At 42.6% G+C, this 17,218-nt stretch overlaps 1 protein-coding gene and 1 long non-coding RNA gene across 5 annotated transcripts in view; both read left to right on the top strand.

Annotated features, from left to right (window-relative positions):
• LOC138651400 (uncharacterized) overlaps nt 1-1,275 on the top strand; it is a 76,607-nt gene extending 75,332 nt beyond the window's left edge. Inside the window, exon 2 of the long non-coding RNA XR_011315478.1 lies at nt 1,166-1,275. This is a non-coding gene — a long non-coding RNA (uncharacterized lncRNA). The remainder of the gene's footprint in view (nt 1-1,165) is intronic.
• Nucleotides 1-17,218, top strand: part of NCAM1 (neural cell adhesion molecule 1) — a 362,053-nt gene that overhangs the window by 191,243 nt on the left and 153,592 nt on the right. The gene's annotated exons all lie outside the window — the stretch shown is intronic.

Below are 17,218 nucleotides of genomic sequence, written 5' to 3'. Positions count from 1 at the left end.
ATTTCTGTGAAGCACTTGGGGGTTCAAAGTGCTCACCACATATCTAGATAAGTTCCTTGGGAGGTCAAGTTTCCAAAATGGGGTCACTTTTGGGGGAGCTCCAATATTTAGGCACACAGGGGCTCTCCAAATGCGACATGGTGTCCGCTAGAGATTGGAGCCAATTTTTCATTCAAAAAGTCAAATGGCGCTCCTTCCCTTCCGAGCCCTGCTGTGCGTCCAAACAGTGGTTCCCCCCCACATATGGGGTATCAGCATACTCAGGGGCAAATTGTTAAATAACCGTCGGGGTCCAGTTTCTTTTTTTACCCTTGGGGAAAAAAAAAAAAATTGTTGCTAAAAATCATTTTTGTGACTAAAAAGTTAAATGTTCATTTTTTCCTTCCATGTTGCTTCTGCTGCTGTGAAGCACCTGAAGGGTTAATAAACTGCTTAAATGTGGTTTTGAGCACCTTGAGGGGTCCAGTTTTTAGAATGGTGTCTCTTTTGGGTATTTTCAGCCATATAGACCCCTCAAAATAACTTCAAATCTGAGGTGGTCCCTAAAAAAAAATGGTTTTGTAAATTTTGTTGTAAAAATGAGAAAACGCTGGTCAAATTTTAACCCTTATTACTTGCTAGAAAAAAAATGTTTGTTTCCAAAATTTTACTGATGTGAAGTAGACATGTGGAAAATGCTATTTATTAACCATTTTGTGGCACATAACTCTGGTTTAACAAAAAAAAATTAAAAATTAGAAAATTGCGAAATTTTTGCCAAATTTCCATTTTTTTGCACAAATAAACGCAAAAATTATCAACCTAAATTTACCACTAACATGAAGCCCAATATGTCACGAAAAAACAATCTCAGAATCGCTAGGATCCGTTGAAGCGTTCCTGAGTTATTACGTCATAAAGGGACACTGGTCAGAATTGCAAAAAATGGCAAGGTCATTAGGGTCAAAATAGGCTGAATCATGAAGGGGTTAATTAACACTTTTAATTTTTTACTGGATTCTTAGTTTGAACATATTCCCTACACCTGCCTAAAACATTTTCTCACAGGTATAGTTAAGTTGCAATAAATAACAAACAGTGATACGTTTTTTTTTTTGTTTCCCTCTCTCTTTGCCTCCTCTTCCCTTGTCTTCTACGTGTGGAAAATATTCTTGGCAAATTTAAGGTAAGAAATATAATGCTTGTTTATATCTAAGAGCATTTTTTACATTTTATTTTAATTTCATGTTTTTAAATAAAAATTCATCTCGCCTATAACACAGTTTTTCTGCAGTATGTCGGTATTTTGTTTGCTGATTGAGTTCTTATGTTTTCTCCTGGATGTATAGCTGCAATTATAGTTGCGATCCCTTCCAGCAAGAATTGTCCTAAGAGCAGCTTATGAATGTATATGATGTTATAAGTTGGTAATTCATCTCGGAAGCACATATAGTGAATGAATACAGTTCATCTACATTATTTATTATATTCATTTATTTAAAGAGGGGGGAATGTAGGTTCAATTTTGAACATAAATCTTATCACATTTGCGACTGTGCAACACAACGAGAGAATGAATTTATGACTTGTGCTATGATTGCACCATGGTTATGGACCATGTTGAGGGAAGTGTACTAGACCTATATTCTTTTTGATGTAAATGGACAGATGTACAACATTGGTCTATGATCCTACGGGCAAATGCTTGGCAAAGTCTGCATCTCTCACAGGATTTTGTGACCAATCAGAAAATATGCAACTAATCTGAATGTGATTTAGAGCAGATCTGCCACCAGAATGGAAACCACATACTAACGCAACAGCAAGGAAATTCAGCAGCAGGGAGGAGGGGCACTGAGGGTCTTATCAGTCAGGATAGGTGGGGGGGGGAGATTCAACAGCAGCAGTGAGGAGGACACTGAGGAGGTAATATTCAGTCTAGATGGCAGGAGATAAAGCAGCAGCAGTATAAAGGACACTAAGAAACTTGTTGATCAAGCTAAATTGGAAGAGATGCAGCAGCAGTGAGGAGGACATTGAGGAGCTTGTCAAACAGTGGATGTAAAGAGATTCAGCAGCGGCAATGAGGAGGGCACTAAAAAGCTTGATATATTAGGTCTAGATAGCAGGAGATATAGCAACAGCTCTAAGGAGGACACTAAACAGGTTGTTGATCAGACTAGGTCGGAGGACATGTAACAGCAGTGAGGAGTGAGCCTAGGAGGAAGAAGATTCTGCAGCAGCAGAGAAGGAGGACACTGAAGAGCTTGTCATTAAGGCTAGGAGGGAGAATATGCAGCAGCAGAGTTGTGGAATACTTAGTAACTTGTCAATTAGGCTAGGTGGGAAGAGCTTAAATAGCAGCAGGGAGGAGGGACACTGAGGAATTTGTCAGGCTTGGTGGGTGAGAGTCAGCATAGAAGAGGACCACTGAGCAGCTGTCACTCAGGCTCGGTAGGAGATTCAGTTGTAGCAGGAGGGAGGGACACTGAGGAGCTTGTAATTCAGTCTAGGTGGGCAGAGATTCAGCAGCAGCAGGGAGGAGGGGCACTGAGGAATTTGTCAGGCTTGGTGGGTGAGAGTCAGCATAGAAGAGGACCACTGAGAAGCTGTCACTCAGGCTCGGTAGGAGGAGATTCTGTTGTAGCAGGAGGGAAGGACACTGAGGAGCTTGTAATTCAGGCTAGGTGGGTGGAGATTCAGCAGCAGCAGGGAGGAGGGGCACTGAGGAATTTGTCAGGCTTGGTGGGTGAGAGTCAGCATAGAAGAGGACCACTAAGAAGCTGTCACTCAGGCTCGGTAGGAGGAGATTCTGTTGTAGCAGGAGGGAGGGACACTGAAGAGCTTGTAATTCAGGCTAGGTGGGCGGAGATTCAGCAGCAGGGAGGAGGGGCACTGAGGTGCTATCAGGGTTGGTGTATGGAGATTCAGCACTGAGAAACTGTTAAACATGCCAGATGGGTGGAAATTCAGTCCGTTAAGCTAGGTGGCTGGAGATTGAGTTTAAACTGTTTAAAAGGATTATAAAGCCATTCTGACTTGGATTGTGAAAGTTAGTACACCAGTCTCATTAGGTCTACTCTAATGTAGTACATTATAATTTATTTTGATCTTTGTATTAATGTATTTAGTTTTGTATTGCAACATTTTGCATCTGATTCCATTCGAGGTCTAATGTGAAGCGGGAAGACCGTACAGGTGCAATTGGAGCCTCTCCAGCCTCCGACTGTGGAGTTGTAGGGACTCTTGTGTATGGAGATAGTCTTCCCTAAGATTCTGGGGGAGAACTCCTTTGCACATACACCCTGCAATGGAACATGCCGTGCTTTGTTTTTCTCTGATTCGTATTGGATCGTAGTTGTAGCTTTATTGTTGTTCCGACAATGTTTCCGTAAGAGCGCAGCGATCAAGGTGTCACTTCTTTGTGATCGTCTCTGCACGTTGGCTGGAGCCAAACACAAGAATTTTGCAGCCCCCAATATGATGTGGAAACCAGCACAGAAAGGACCAAAAATGTTAATAAACGAAGATCTTGATTGAATAAAAGCAGTTGCCTTTCGCACATTTCTAGAAACCGTTTTATGAATATTTCCTCTAAAAATAAAGCTTTGGCAATCGGCACGTGCTGCATGCGATCGGCTTGTGAGCCGCGCCTGAGTCTCCAGCCTGCAAATGTAATTTATATTCCCCCGGCTGCTCTACATTCACGTCACTCCTGCCACTACTAATGGAAGCGATTCATTTGATAACATATTAAGGAATTGCTGTTAATGCAGTTTCTTGATCTTCTCGGTAAATGCATACGATCCATTCCCGCACTGCAATGGCTTAGATTGTATCCGGCCGGCCACAGCCCCTCCGCGTGCAGCCTGCTGACCTATATAGGACGCTTGCAGACTTTTTTTTCCCTTTTTTTTTTTTTTTTACAACGTGGCTTAACCCACTTAAAGCACAGCCTTCATCGCCTGAAATGGTTTAAGCTGCACCTTCCGCAGCGAACGATGAAGTGTGTACGAGCTCTTTAACAGCCGACGCGTTGACCCATTTATGTCATGATTGGCAGGAGAGAATATGCCTTTTTTTTCCCCACCGTGTAATTTTCCCTGGAAAAGGGAACAAAAGCGGTGTGAGAATGCCACCCTATGCCTTTCATATATACATATATTTATATTAATGCCTGTCACCAGCAAAGCAGGAAGATGTGGCTGCATATTCATAATGGAGAGTAATGGGTCGGTATTAAATGTAATTTATATGACAGCGAAATGGTCTACCCTAAGTAAATAATTGATTAATCATCGCCAGTTAAGCTAAGCCAGTTATGAACAAGCGATGCATTAGAACTGAATATTTTATGCCGCAGTTCTTGCTTCTCTGCTATAATTAAAGGATCGTAACCCTTAAAGTGCCTTGGCGATTTCTCGTGGCTAGGAAAGTAGCATTTCATTGTTGGAATATCATGTTGGGTCGGTTCATTTTGGGAAACTTGCACAGGACTCTACTGCTCTATGTGCCTCGGCACCGTATACTTCCCCTGAGAAAATAGCTCTCTATAAACATCTCCTGATAAAGCATGACGCTATTCTTACAGAATCTGATTGAAGAAATCCTCTTTCTAAATTAAGACACATCCATATTCTGCCATAAATACAGTATGTTATTATATATTTTTTTTTAATCTGCTGTAAATGCCTCTGTTCTCTTGAATCTAGCGCTTTATTTCTTGTGTTCTTGCTCCTCTGCATTTTTAATATATGGTCCTTCCCCTGTTCTGCATTTGAATCTCAGGCCCAATTAATCAAGTTCAGTGTTGTTCTCGCCGGTCTTATTAAGGTGGCCGTTGGATTCTAATGTTCCTTAAGAAGTGAAGCTCCTAATAAGTGGCCTGCGCCTCCATGTGCCACAAATCTTAGTCCAGTCAATGACCGGAGTAAGATTTCTAGTGTAACGAAAGCCTCAGCTTGTCATGAATTAAATGAGCTGTGGCATCATGCCCCGCTGTTTCTTCTGTTCCACCCTGGCCATGCCTTCTGTCTCACCACCACTATGCCTCCTGTCCCGCCCCAACAGTTCCTCCTGTGTCTCTCCCACTATGCCTCCTGTACCTCCTCCACTGTGCCTCCTGTCCCACCGCCATGGCTCCTGTCCTGCTCTAGCATTGCCTCGTGTCCTGCTATAGCAGTGCCTCGTGTCCTGCTCTAGTGTTGCCTCATGTCCTGCTCTAGTGTTGCCTCCTGTCCTGCTCTAGCTTTGCCTCATGTCCTGCTCTAGTGTTGCCTCATGTCCTGCTCTAGTGTTGCCTCCTGTCCTGCTCTAGCTTTGCCTCATGTCCTGCTCTAGCTTTGCCTCATGTCCTGCTCTAGCTTTGCCTCGTGTCCTGTTCTAGCTTTGCCTCGTGTCCTGTTCTAGCTTTGCCTCGTGTCCTGCTCTAGCTTTGCCTCGTGTCCTGCTCTAGCTTTGCCTCGTGTTCTGCTCTAGCTTTGCCTCCTGTCCTGCTCTAGCTTTGCCTCCTGTCCTGCTCTAGCTTTGCCTCCTGTCCTGCTCTAGCTTTGCCTCCTGTCCTGCTCTAGCTTTGCCTCGTGTCCTGCTCTAGCTTTGCCTCGTGTCCTGCTCTAGCTTTGCCTCGTGTCCTGCTCTAGCTTTGCCTCCTGTCCTGCTCTAGCTTTGCCTCCTGTCCTGCTCTAGCATTGCCCCGTGTCCTGATTTAGCTTTGCCTTGTGTCCTGCTCTATCATTGCCTCGTGTCCTGCTCTATCATTGCCTCGTGTCCTGCTCTATCATTGCCTCGTGTCCTGCTCTATCATTGCCTCGTGTCCTGCTCTATCATTGCCTCGTGTCCTGCTCTAGCTTTGCCGCGTGTCCTGCTCTAGCAGTTCCTGCTGTCCTTCTCTAGCAATTCCTCCTGTCCTGCTCTATCATTGCCTCGTGTCCTGCTCTAGTTTTGCCTTGTTTCCTGCTCTAGCAGTTCCTGCTGTCCTGCTTCAGCTTTGCCTTCTGTCCTGCTCTAGCAGTTCCTCTTGTCTTGCTCTAGCTTTGCCTCCTGTCCTGCTCTAGCTTTGCCTCATGTCCTTGTAACGGGGTCTACCAAGCTGGGGTACCACTTTCAGTACCACCCCGTGTTTCAGGAGGTCCACTCTGCTTTTGCTGGATTCTGAATGAAGGACACTGGCTGAAATTCCTTGATTACGTGAGAGCATATAAAAGCTGACTGCTACTCCACGTATTTCCAGTCTAAAAGAACACACTTTATTCACAGCACACAGAATATATAACACAGATACACAGGGCAGGCCAATAGAAAAAGCAGGCCAGACATACATTACAATAGCCACAGGGGGCCGGAGCCTGCTGATATTTACTGTGGGAATTACAAAGGTGGGGGAGGACAGAAGGGGGATATCGTGTCCTCTCTGCCCAGGGGCGCAGCCTGTGGACTGATGCATTTCACATGGAACCTATTATACATAATATATACTGCATAACATATTCTTGGTGCTCGGGGTTCTGTAACAGTCCTGCTCTAGCAGTGCCTCATGTCTGGCTCCACCATGTCTCCTTTCCCACCACCTCCATGCCCTCCTGTCCTGCCCCCGACATGACTCCTGCCCGCCTCCTGTCCCACCCCAGCAGTGATGGCAGAATTCTGGCATAATCACTTTGATGAATCGGGGGCCAGTGTCTATTTTTTTTTTTTTTTAGCCACTCCAATTTCTATTTACAAGTGTTAGGGGCTATGCGCTAAAATTAGTGGAACCAATTTGATAAAATAAGTAATTTTTTTTAGCGTTCAAATGGACAAATTTCACTATATTTTACGGGGGTTGTTGTGTTTTTTTGCGTAGAGCTTTTGCAGCCTGTAAAACCATGAAGCCGCTAAGATAACAGTAGTAAGAGAATTTACAGCATCTGCTGTGAACAATGAGAATTGGTTCTTATTAACCAGGATCTTGGAGCTAATCGGCCCCATCGCCCACCACTATTGAGCTTTACTATATCTGGCATCATCACTTCTCCCAGAGGAGTAAAATAAGTGTCTGACATCATTTTGCAAAAAAAAAGATAAAAAATAATTCCCTTTTTCCATTAACACTAAGAACAAAATAAAATACCGAGCGTTGGATTTTCATGCTCCGTACCAACATTTCATCCTTAAATATTGTCTGTTAGTCACTGCCCTGACTTTATGGCTTTTTGCAGACTGACTCATTGATAGGCCAGGATATTTGTGGTGCGCAGATTGCTCATTTGTTATATTTTATGACCTCACCTGATTGCCTGTAACTGCCTTTTATGAAGCCAAATCTACAGTATACAGAAAGCGGTGCATATTCCTAACACAGATGGTTTACCTAGCAATCATCATATCTCACTAAAGTGCCTATATTGCCGCTCCTGAATCCATTCCTCCGCAAAGCTGCCAGTAATATAATAGGAGGACAATTGAGCTTCTTGGTTTGGCGAAGCGTTGTAACACACAAAGCACAGAATGCAAGTTCTCGTAAATTAAGGAACCGGAGCCGATGATCGGCAGCACGTCAGCTTATATTCTCCGATGCAAAACTACTTTCCTTCCTTCCTTCAAAATTCGTGTTTGTAGTTTTAAAAAAAAGAAAAAAAAAAGAAAAAAAATGCACTTTTCATCATTGTGTTATACGTAGATCGAAAATATACATTTAGAACTGTTTTGAGCTCCATTTTCCTGATGCGGAGCTTGTTTGATTGCTGCATGCTGTGTTATTACCGTATTACCGAGCTCCGTGTATTGATGGTATGCAATAAAATATTGACCTCCTCCTAGAGGTGGCTGCTGGCGGCCTAAATTTTATTTTTTGGTTCAGATGGTTGGGCAGATGCAGGAGAGACTCCTGCGGTAGCTTGTTGTCTTACTTCCGCTAGTCGCTGCAGCTAGTTGTCTTACAGCTGCTAGTCACTGCAGCTAGTTGTCTTAAAGCCGCTAGTCGCTGCAGCTAGTTGTCTTAGAGCCGCTAGTCGCTGCAGCTAGTTGTCTTACAGCCACTAGTCGCTGCAGCTAGTTGTCTTACAGCCGCTAGTCGCTGCAGCTAGTTGTCTTACAGCCGCTAGTCGCTGCAGCTAGTTGTCTTAGAGCCGCTAGTCGCTGCAGCTAGTTGTCTTACAGCCACTAGTCGCTGCAGCTAGTTGTCTTACAGCCGCTAGTCGCTGCAGCTAGTTGTCTTACAGCCGCTAGTCGCTGCAGCTAGTTGTCTTAGAGCCGCTAGTCGCTGCAGCTAGTTGTCATACGGCCACTAGTCGCTGCAGCTAGTTGTCTTACAGCTGCTAGTCGCTGCATCTAGTTGTCTTACAGCTGCTAGTCACTCCAGCTAGTTGTCTTACAGCCACGCACACGGCAGTGAGGATGAACACAGGACTTTTCTGAGACACACACAGAACATTTTTTTTTATATTTCTCAGTTTGAATTGTAATAACAGAATACAAAGGAGAGTTTAGGGAGGAATTGCTCAAATATTTTTTTTCAATTTTTGTGCATCTTTTTTTCAGAGTTGTACATTCAGGAGTAGCCAGTTATGAAAAGAAGAAAATTTGAGCTGGCCATTTACATTAGGCAATTGTATATTTGATGTCTGACTGACATTTGTTTGATCTATGTTGGAAGAACTGTCTGTGGTAGCCATTTTAGAGCTGCCAGCGACCACTGACGGAGCTTCTTTACAGTGTGCAGGTACATGAACGGGTTGGGAGGAACAGTTGACAGCTGAACACGCATGCAGTTGACAGCTATCTACAGTGTATGTTCAGATAAAGGAGGACATAACTAGCGAAGCATAGTTGCTTCAATTAGCTTTTTTTTTTTCCCCAAGGGATTAGTATGACAGAATACACATTGTGCTGAAAGTTTTGGAAGCGTCCTTTTTAGATTTACGTTTTTTTTAATGGTTCTTATTTTGTAGAGTGTGACTCGCATTTATATTGAGACCAAGATCCGACTTTGTAGAATCATACTCCAGAATAGGTGACGTAAAGTTCCCCTTACCATGGTCACTGCACAATTAAGAGGTCTGCTCTTCTGATCTTCTCAGGCTTTTCATGCTGCCATGTGCAATAAGAGGATCTCACTCCAATCACTTAATTGTTGGTGAGTGGTGCACGGTGGCAAGATTAAGTCTGCTCAGGTTCCTAAGGACCATGACAGATGAGATCAGCCGAACACGAGCTTTTCATAGAGATCCGTGCAAAGCTGATGGGAGGTGGCGCATGAGCCAGAAAATACGAAGCCATCCAAGACATGCAAAGGTTGGGTCTTTCCAGAAGCTGCAGATATTTCGGAGCTGGAAATGATCGAGCATTAGAAGTTCTCATGTGTCATCGCTTAATGGCCGTCTGACTCAACAGCAGGTCATTACATTTTTGGCAGTGTGAGTCAACCTCAAGTGCCAGTTCATGAGCCTCTTCAGAACAGGGTGGAAGGAATCCCAGTAGCCATTTAGCCAACTGAGGTTTGCAGGAGAACATTCTCTTGTGATGACCTCCAATGATACCAAAGCCTTCATGGTGCCGGGAATTCAAAGAACTATTGGCCTGATGGTAAACGTGTTGCTTCCTTGAACTTGCCTGATTCAGAGAAGTTTTCTGTCAATATATCAAGACTTGTAGTATAATGTGCAACCACGGATTACAAGTCGGGTTTGTTTCTGCAGCTTCTCCAATTAGCTTTTTCAATATCATGCTAATTGTATGTTTTATATTCCATTTATTAGTTATAAGTTCTGAAGCGTCGCAGGGCCGCAGGTTCTGGCGCTGATAAATTTCTGTTGGGGTCCTCGGGGAATAACGTTCTGAAATGAAAAGAGATTTTCTTCCATATTTACTTTGGCAATCTCAAAATAAATGAGGACAAACTGCAGTTAGAGGCACAACCCATGGGCAGAAGTGGTATAGTTTCGGTTGAGCAAAGCAGTCCCGTATTTATCCTGAACGATCCTGGAATTTATCACACGCTGTGATTAAAGGAAATCTGTGTGCAGCATGACGTAGGGACTGACACCGATTCCAACCATGTGTCACTTACTGGTCTGTATGCTGTCGTTGTGATACAATCCCTGTTTTCGGTGTTGCAGATCTAGCAGTGCTCTGAATGCTGAGCCCTGTATAACTCCACCCACACGACTGGCAGCTTTTTGTGTACACGATGCATTGACAGTAAGATGCTATTCCATAATGGGGCTGCTGTTGGACCGGGAGGCATGATGACACCTTTTCCAGTAATGATAATATCCTGCTGATAAAACTTTGGTTTTATAGAACCACAACACTCAGCCAAATATGCGGCGATGTGATATCAGCGCTGGCATCACTGTCTCCGCCTTTGGACAAACTGAACGTGAAGAGGAAGCCAGGGATCAGCTGCAGCCCGGACTTCCTCTTAATTTTCTCTTTGTTTAAAGGCGGAGACAGTGATGCCAGCGCCGATTGGGCGCTGGTGTCACAACACCACTTCACAGCCCTGGGGAGAGCGAATGCCGACACCGTGGAAACGGTGCCAGCATGGGAGGTGAGTATAGGCTTTATTATTTTATCAGGTCCAAACATTTGGTTTAAAAAAGAGGTTGTCATAATAGTGGACAACCATGTTAAAGGGAACCTGTCACCCCCAAAATCGAAGATGAGCTAAGCCCACCGGCATCAGGGGTTTATCTACAGTATTCTGGAATGCTATAGATAAGCCCTCGATGTATCTGGAAAGATGAGAAAAAGAGGTTAGATTATACTCACCCAGGGGCGGTCCCGCTGCGCTCCGGTCCGATGGGCGTCGCTATCCGGTCCGGGGCCTCCTATTTTCTTACGATGACATCCTCTTCTTGTCTTCATGCTGCGGCTCCGGCGCAGGCGTACTTTGTCTGTCCTATTGAGGGCAGAGCAAAGTACTGCAGTGTGCAGGCGCCGGGAAAGGTCAGAGAGGCCCAGCACCTGCGCACTGCAGTACTTTACTCTGCCCTCAACAGGGCAGACAAAGTACGCCTGCGCCAGAGCCACGGCAGGAAGACAAGAAGAGGACGTCATCGTAAGAAGATAGGAGGCCCCGGACCGGACTGCGACGTCCATCGGACCGGACCGCATCGGGACCGCCCCTGGGTGAGTATAATCTAACCTCCTTTTCTCATCATACGTGGATGCTGTATAAATCCACATCCTCATCAGTCAGTAAACCGGGGACTGGCTTAAAAGAAAACCTGGATGGACTACTAATGGCCATTGGAAATATGCATTAGGTGCCTAAGTTAACACCCCCTATACTCTCCCAGTCCAGGAGTAGAGTGGCTTATGGGGGTAAAACCTAAGGATAGGTTCCCCTTAAACTTTATAGCTGGTAGCAATGTATCTGTTACTCATTTCCAGTTTCCTTTCTTTATGAACAAGGATTGTAAAAGTCATAAATCCCATTATATAAAAGCTCCAATTTGTTCTGAACTAAATGTAAAAGTCTCGGTATAGAATATTAATATTAAGATCTTTTTTTTAACTGTATAATTACTTTGATAACGATAATGAGGAGGCTTCTAAATTTGCTATTGACCCTGTAAATGTACGTGTATATTAACCAGCTGCCCCCCCCAGTAAAATATGATCATACTGATAGATCTTGTAAAGGGCGCCACTGATACCTGCTATGCACACAGCACCTTTAATGGATCGGATTAACGTATAAATGAAAAAAAAAATATATATATAGGACCTGCTCCAAGCATCGATCTCCATGCTTGGCGCCAACATTCTCCTATGGGTGGACGGCATTCCGAAGCTTATAACATTCTAGATGCTTCGGCCCCTTCAAAGACCTCATTGATTTATTTGTTGATTTCTTCAGTGTACTTGGGATTTTATGCATTAAAGCAGAAATATTGCATTTTATTTTTTTTTAATATCAAACCAGCTTTTTTTCTCTTGAGACAGATGTGCTTGCCTTTATGAAGAGGCTCCCGGCATAATTATATTTATCATATCTATGTTTACTCTACTTATGACAGCACATGCCATCGGTAGGCAATAATGACAAGATCACTATTGTTCGCTTTATATAAGCCTTTAATTTATCTATCATGGTGGAGCGCAAGATCTTATAGTGCGATAATAGTCTACAGGGCAACTGCGCCGAACTGGGGAACGCCAACAAACGCGCGTTATTATTGGAGCGCTCCCAAGGCTAAATGGGTTATTCAATTATTAGATTATATAAGAAGATTGTTATTCTGGGACTCCGGTGAGACTCACTTAAAAGCGTTTTTTTTTTTGTTTTGTTTTTTTTATATAGCCAAATTTGGCAAGTCTTAACAGAAACTGGTCAGAAGGATTTTACTAATGAAAGCGTTGCGAACTGTCCAAAATTTCCATGAAAGTAGGACACTTATTTATTTATTTTTTTAAATTGATGTGCCCCTGATTTTTTCTTTATTTTTATAGATTTATATGACTGCAATTATCCTCTTTTTTTTAATTTTTTTTATTTATTTTTTTTTTTTTTACAGTGAATGCTGATAACGTCTTCATGCCATCATTATGGGGGCAATAGACTTCAAAAATTTACATCTTACTGATTTATTATGATTTTTCAATGTATACGTAAAACAAAAAAATGTACAGTATATATTTTTGGCCGTAAATTTTTGGGCAAGTTGTCCAGAGATTAAAAATTTAAAAATTCGGTTGTCAACCCTGAACTAGTATTGCTGTGTACAGCTCTGGCAAAAATTAGGAAACCACTGCCAAATGTTCAGTTTGTCTGATTTTTCTCTTTATAGGTATATTTATGAGTAAAATGTAAATTGTGTTTTTACTCTATAAACTTCTGACAACGTGTCTCCGAATTTCCAAGCAATAAATTTTTATTTTTATTTTTTGAAAAGGAGAAATGGTCACAATTAAAAAAACAAACACAGTGCTGTCACACCTGAAATAAGTTGATTATCATTTAGAAACAACAATACTAATGTTTTAACTCGGGAAGAGTTCAGAAATCAATATTTTGTGGAATAACCCTGATTTTTAATCACAGCTTTCATGCGTCTTGGCATGCTTTCCACCAGTCTTTCACACTGCTTCTGGCACAAAAATGTAAGCGGTTCTTCTTTGTTTGATGGCTTGTGACTTTCCATCATCCTCTTGGTTACATTCCGGAGGTTTTCAATGGGGTTCAGGTCTGGAGATTGGGCTGCCCATGACTGGGTTTTGATGTGGTGGGCTCTTAATTTTTCCCAGAGCTGTAGGTTGTAGAACAACAATAAAAATAATACCTGTAGTTTTCAGATGTGTCAGTGCTGAGAAATCAAGCTTTGACGCAACATGAAAACTAGCCTGAAGTGCACTGGGGGGACGTAGCGTTGTACTCAGAATTCATTGACACATCCCAGAGGGAACTTGGTCATGTGGCATCAAAACTCAATTTCTCACCATTAGCAAATCAGATTAAAAAAAGACTTATTTCATGTTTGTTATTCTACGATCTATAGTTATATCTCCAGTTTGATCAGACATTTTGAGGCTTCAAGACTGTTACCAGGTTGCACCACTGTGTACAGTTGCCCCTGTGACAACCTTGAAACCCACTGAATAAAGGGGCTTCAATAAAGGTGCACCTTAGCCACCTACTAGAAGGACATTGTGGTATTTGCATCTCTCCATAAGCCCTATGCAGAGGGGTATCCACTTGAGTACTTATATCTCTCTAAGAAGACATGAGATGGAGCAGTGGTCCGCTCACCACTTAGTGGGATACTGTCCAGAGGAAGCACCGGGAGACTTTTCAGTTTACTTTGGGTTTGATTTCCTCTCTCATGTTACTTACAAATGTTTTCTAGTAGTTTTAGGCTGTGTTTGCATATGTAGAATGCAGCATTCAGTGCTATATTTTCAGAAAAATAATAGACCCCATAAGGGAACCAACGGGCCCCACTTTAAGTCATTGTAACCTGTTGGATGCAATAGATGTCCTTCTTGCGATGAATCCTGCACAAACAGAAATTAGAGACTGGCCAAGCAATAGAAATTTCCAGTGTATAAGATAGTTTCTCTACAATGTATTTCCAATCGGAAACCTCTTAACATTTTGCAAGCACTATAAGTGCTGGCATATCCTTCTCCTCACTTCCCAGCATGTTTTGCTACTGTCATTGTCCCGCCTCACTGTAATACCTGTTTGCAATGCGACAGAAAAGAGAGCAGGCGCAGAGATTCAAAGACACGGCTCCACTTCCTATAGAGCAGTGTTTCTCAACTCCAGTCCTCAAGACCCACCAACAGGTCACGTTTTCAGGATTTCCTTATTATTGCACAGGTGATAATTTCATCACCTGCTCAAGCATTAATTCCATCGCCTATGCAATACTAAGGAAATCCTGAAAACATGACCTGCTGTGGGGTCTTGAGCACTGGAGTTAAGAAACACTGCTATAGAGAGACAAAACTTATCCCCCACTTCTTGTAGAGAGACAATGCTCCATCCCACTTCCTGTAGAGACAAAACTCCGCTCCGGCTTCCACAAAGAGACAAAGCTCTGCCCCAACTTCCTGTAGATACAAAACTCTGCCCAACTCCTAAAAAGAGACAAAGCTCTGCCCAAACTTCCACAAAGAGACAAAGCTCCTCCCCTATTTCCTGTAGAGACAAAACTTGTCCCACTTCCTGTAAATAGAGCTCTGCCCCTACTTTCCGAGACTAAGCTCCACCACAACTTCCTGTAGAGACACCAAACTCTGTCCTCACTTCCTGTAGGAACACCAAACTCCATCCCCACTTCCTGTAGACACACTAAACTCCATCCCCATTTCCTGTATATAGAGCTCCGCCCTCTACTTTTTGAGACAAAGCTCCACCACAACTTCCTGTAGAGACACCGAACTCTGCCCCCCACTTCCTGTAGAGAAACTGAACTCTGCCCCCACTTCCTGTAGACACCAAACTGCCCCTACTCCCCGTAGACACCAAACTCCATCCTCACTTCCTGTAGACACCAAACTCTGTCCCCACTTCCTGTAGAGAAACCAAAATCTGCCCCCACTTCCTGTAGACACCAAACTGCCCCCACTTCCTGTAGAGACACTAAACTCTGCCCCCACTTCCTGTAGAGAAACCAAACTCTGCCCCCACTTCCTGTAGACACCAAACTGCCCTACTTCCTGTAGAGACACCAAACTCCATCCTCACTTCCTGTAGAGACACCAAACTCAATCCCCACTCCCTGTAGAGACACTAAACTCTGCCCCCACTTCCTGTAGAAACAAAACTCTCCCCCCTTTCTGTAAAGACAATGCATCCCTCTCACTTCCTATCATCCATCTTTGTTCCTCTGCTGCTACAGACGGATTACACTTTACAACAGAAACTTGTACAGAAGAGACATCTAATGGTCCTTGGGAGTGAATTTTTGCGGTAACATAACTGTATTTCATTTTATCCTTCAGATTAGACATATTTGTCAAGGTACAGAGACCATTTAAAATTGTGCATTTTTATATTTTCAGACCCTTGTTAAAAAGGATAAGGTGAATAATGTTCCCCATTTTAACAGGGCTTTGGACTCAATCACAGCATTTTTTGATGATTTACATGACTTTTTTGCTTTTCTCTTACAAGTGAGAGAATTTCCTGAGAGCCTGCCATGAGCAGGGCTCCACTGTGAATATAAAAGGTTGTATTTCACCTGTCAATTATCCCCCCTGCGTCCACTCCTTGGTTCCCAGGAGACAGCTGTAGTGTTTCTATAAGAACGGAATGACAATAAGGTGTAAATAGCCCTCAATAAACATCCGCATCATCCATTCTTCTATAGACGAGTGGAGCGTCTTACATTCTGCACTTCCCGCAAATCAATCTCGCCCTACCACCTCCCATCCTGAAACATCAATATTCCTTTTTCTGAAATTATTGATTCTTCTTTTTGCCGATGTTTCAGATTGCTTTAAACAAGTTCAAATTAGTTCCTTTTTTATTGAACAAGCTCACACATTTCAAGGCAAATATCTGTAGACTTAGAAATGAGAACTCCGGGACATTGCTTTTACCGCAAACACATATGTTTTAGACTAAAAAGTAGAATTTTTGGTACAATTTATTTTTTAAACAATACGAAGGAGAATATTTACCATTCAAAATAATTGTCTGCCTGCATCCACCACTAGGGGGAGCTTACTGCATACAGTTCCCGGTGATCTCAGTAATACGTCATTTTGCAGTGATCTCCTCCTAGTGGTGGCTGCAGTGATACAAAATTTTGTATTGTAAAGCCTCTATGTTTAGATCTCTAAAAACAAAAAAGTGTGAAAAAGTTGACATTGGCTTTAAAGTGCAGCTCTGCTTTGAAGCTATCTTTTAAGTTCTGTAGGACCAAAGTGCTCATCACCGTGCCGCCCTCACCACATGGACAGTTAGGGTCTAATATATTATCGTTACTCTTTATGCCACAATATTTTTAAGATTTATTCTTGTCTCAGCCTTTTTTCTAATAGAACACAACGGAAAAGTACTAAATTGACTATTATCCCCTTCCTGACACAGGACTTACTGGTATGTCCTATGTCGAATACCTGCGGTAGAATTGAAGCCACTCCAACTTAGAAATTTTGTGGGATTCAGTTTTCAGCCAGTAAGAACAGAACAAAAACACAGGCATGTGGTTTTCCACAATCTCCAGGTGTTTCTGGAGTGTTCGTATGTTTTATACCCTTCATGATTATAAGCGTCCTTCACATAATTCTAGGCTTTTCATACATGATAGGAAACTGGAAAAATTCAGCATAGTCATGACTTTCAAGAGTTCTTTGTTTCATTGTTTTATAAGAGGTACTAGACCCCGTTTTTGGAGTGTGGTCTGGATTTGAGCCTGCTTGTAATATACACTCAGCATCTGCCTGAACAGCAGCGATCGGAGCTAAGCTCTTATTGCTGCTTTCAATCTCTGAAAGCAGCATTTAAGCCAAGCAATCTTGTGGGGTGTTCATGTATGATCTATATACTGCAATACTGCAGTTATACTATATTAAATAGGTGATTAAACAATTGCTGGACTAAAAAAAATCAAGTAAAAAAAAAATGAAAATCTAAAAAAATATTTAAAAATTGAATCAACCCGACCTGTTCCCATTTTCTGTGCTTAGAAATAAACCGCTAAAACAATAGACATGGTTGGTATCCTCGCGTCCATAAAATTCCAATCCTTTTAAATATGAAAGTTAATTAAACCCCTACGGTGAAAGCAGCAAAGAGACATAA

The sequence above is a fragment of the Ranitomeya imitator genome, chromosome 10, assembly GCF_032444005.1.
Source record: "Ranitomeya imitator isolate aRanImi1 chromosome 10, aRanImi1.pri, whole genome shotgun sequence".
In the NCBI taxonomy this organism is placed as follows: domain Eukaryota; kingdom Metazoa; phylum Chordata; class Amphibia; order Anura; family Dendrobatidae; genus Ranitomeya; species Ranitomeya imitator.
The sequence above is the reverse complement of the archived record's forward strand: the minus strand, read 5'-3'. Positions and strand labels throughout refer to the sequence as shown.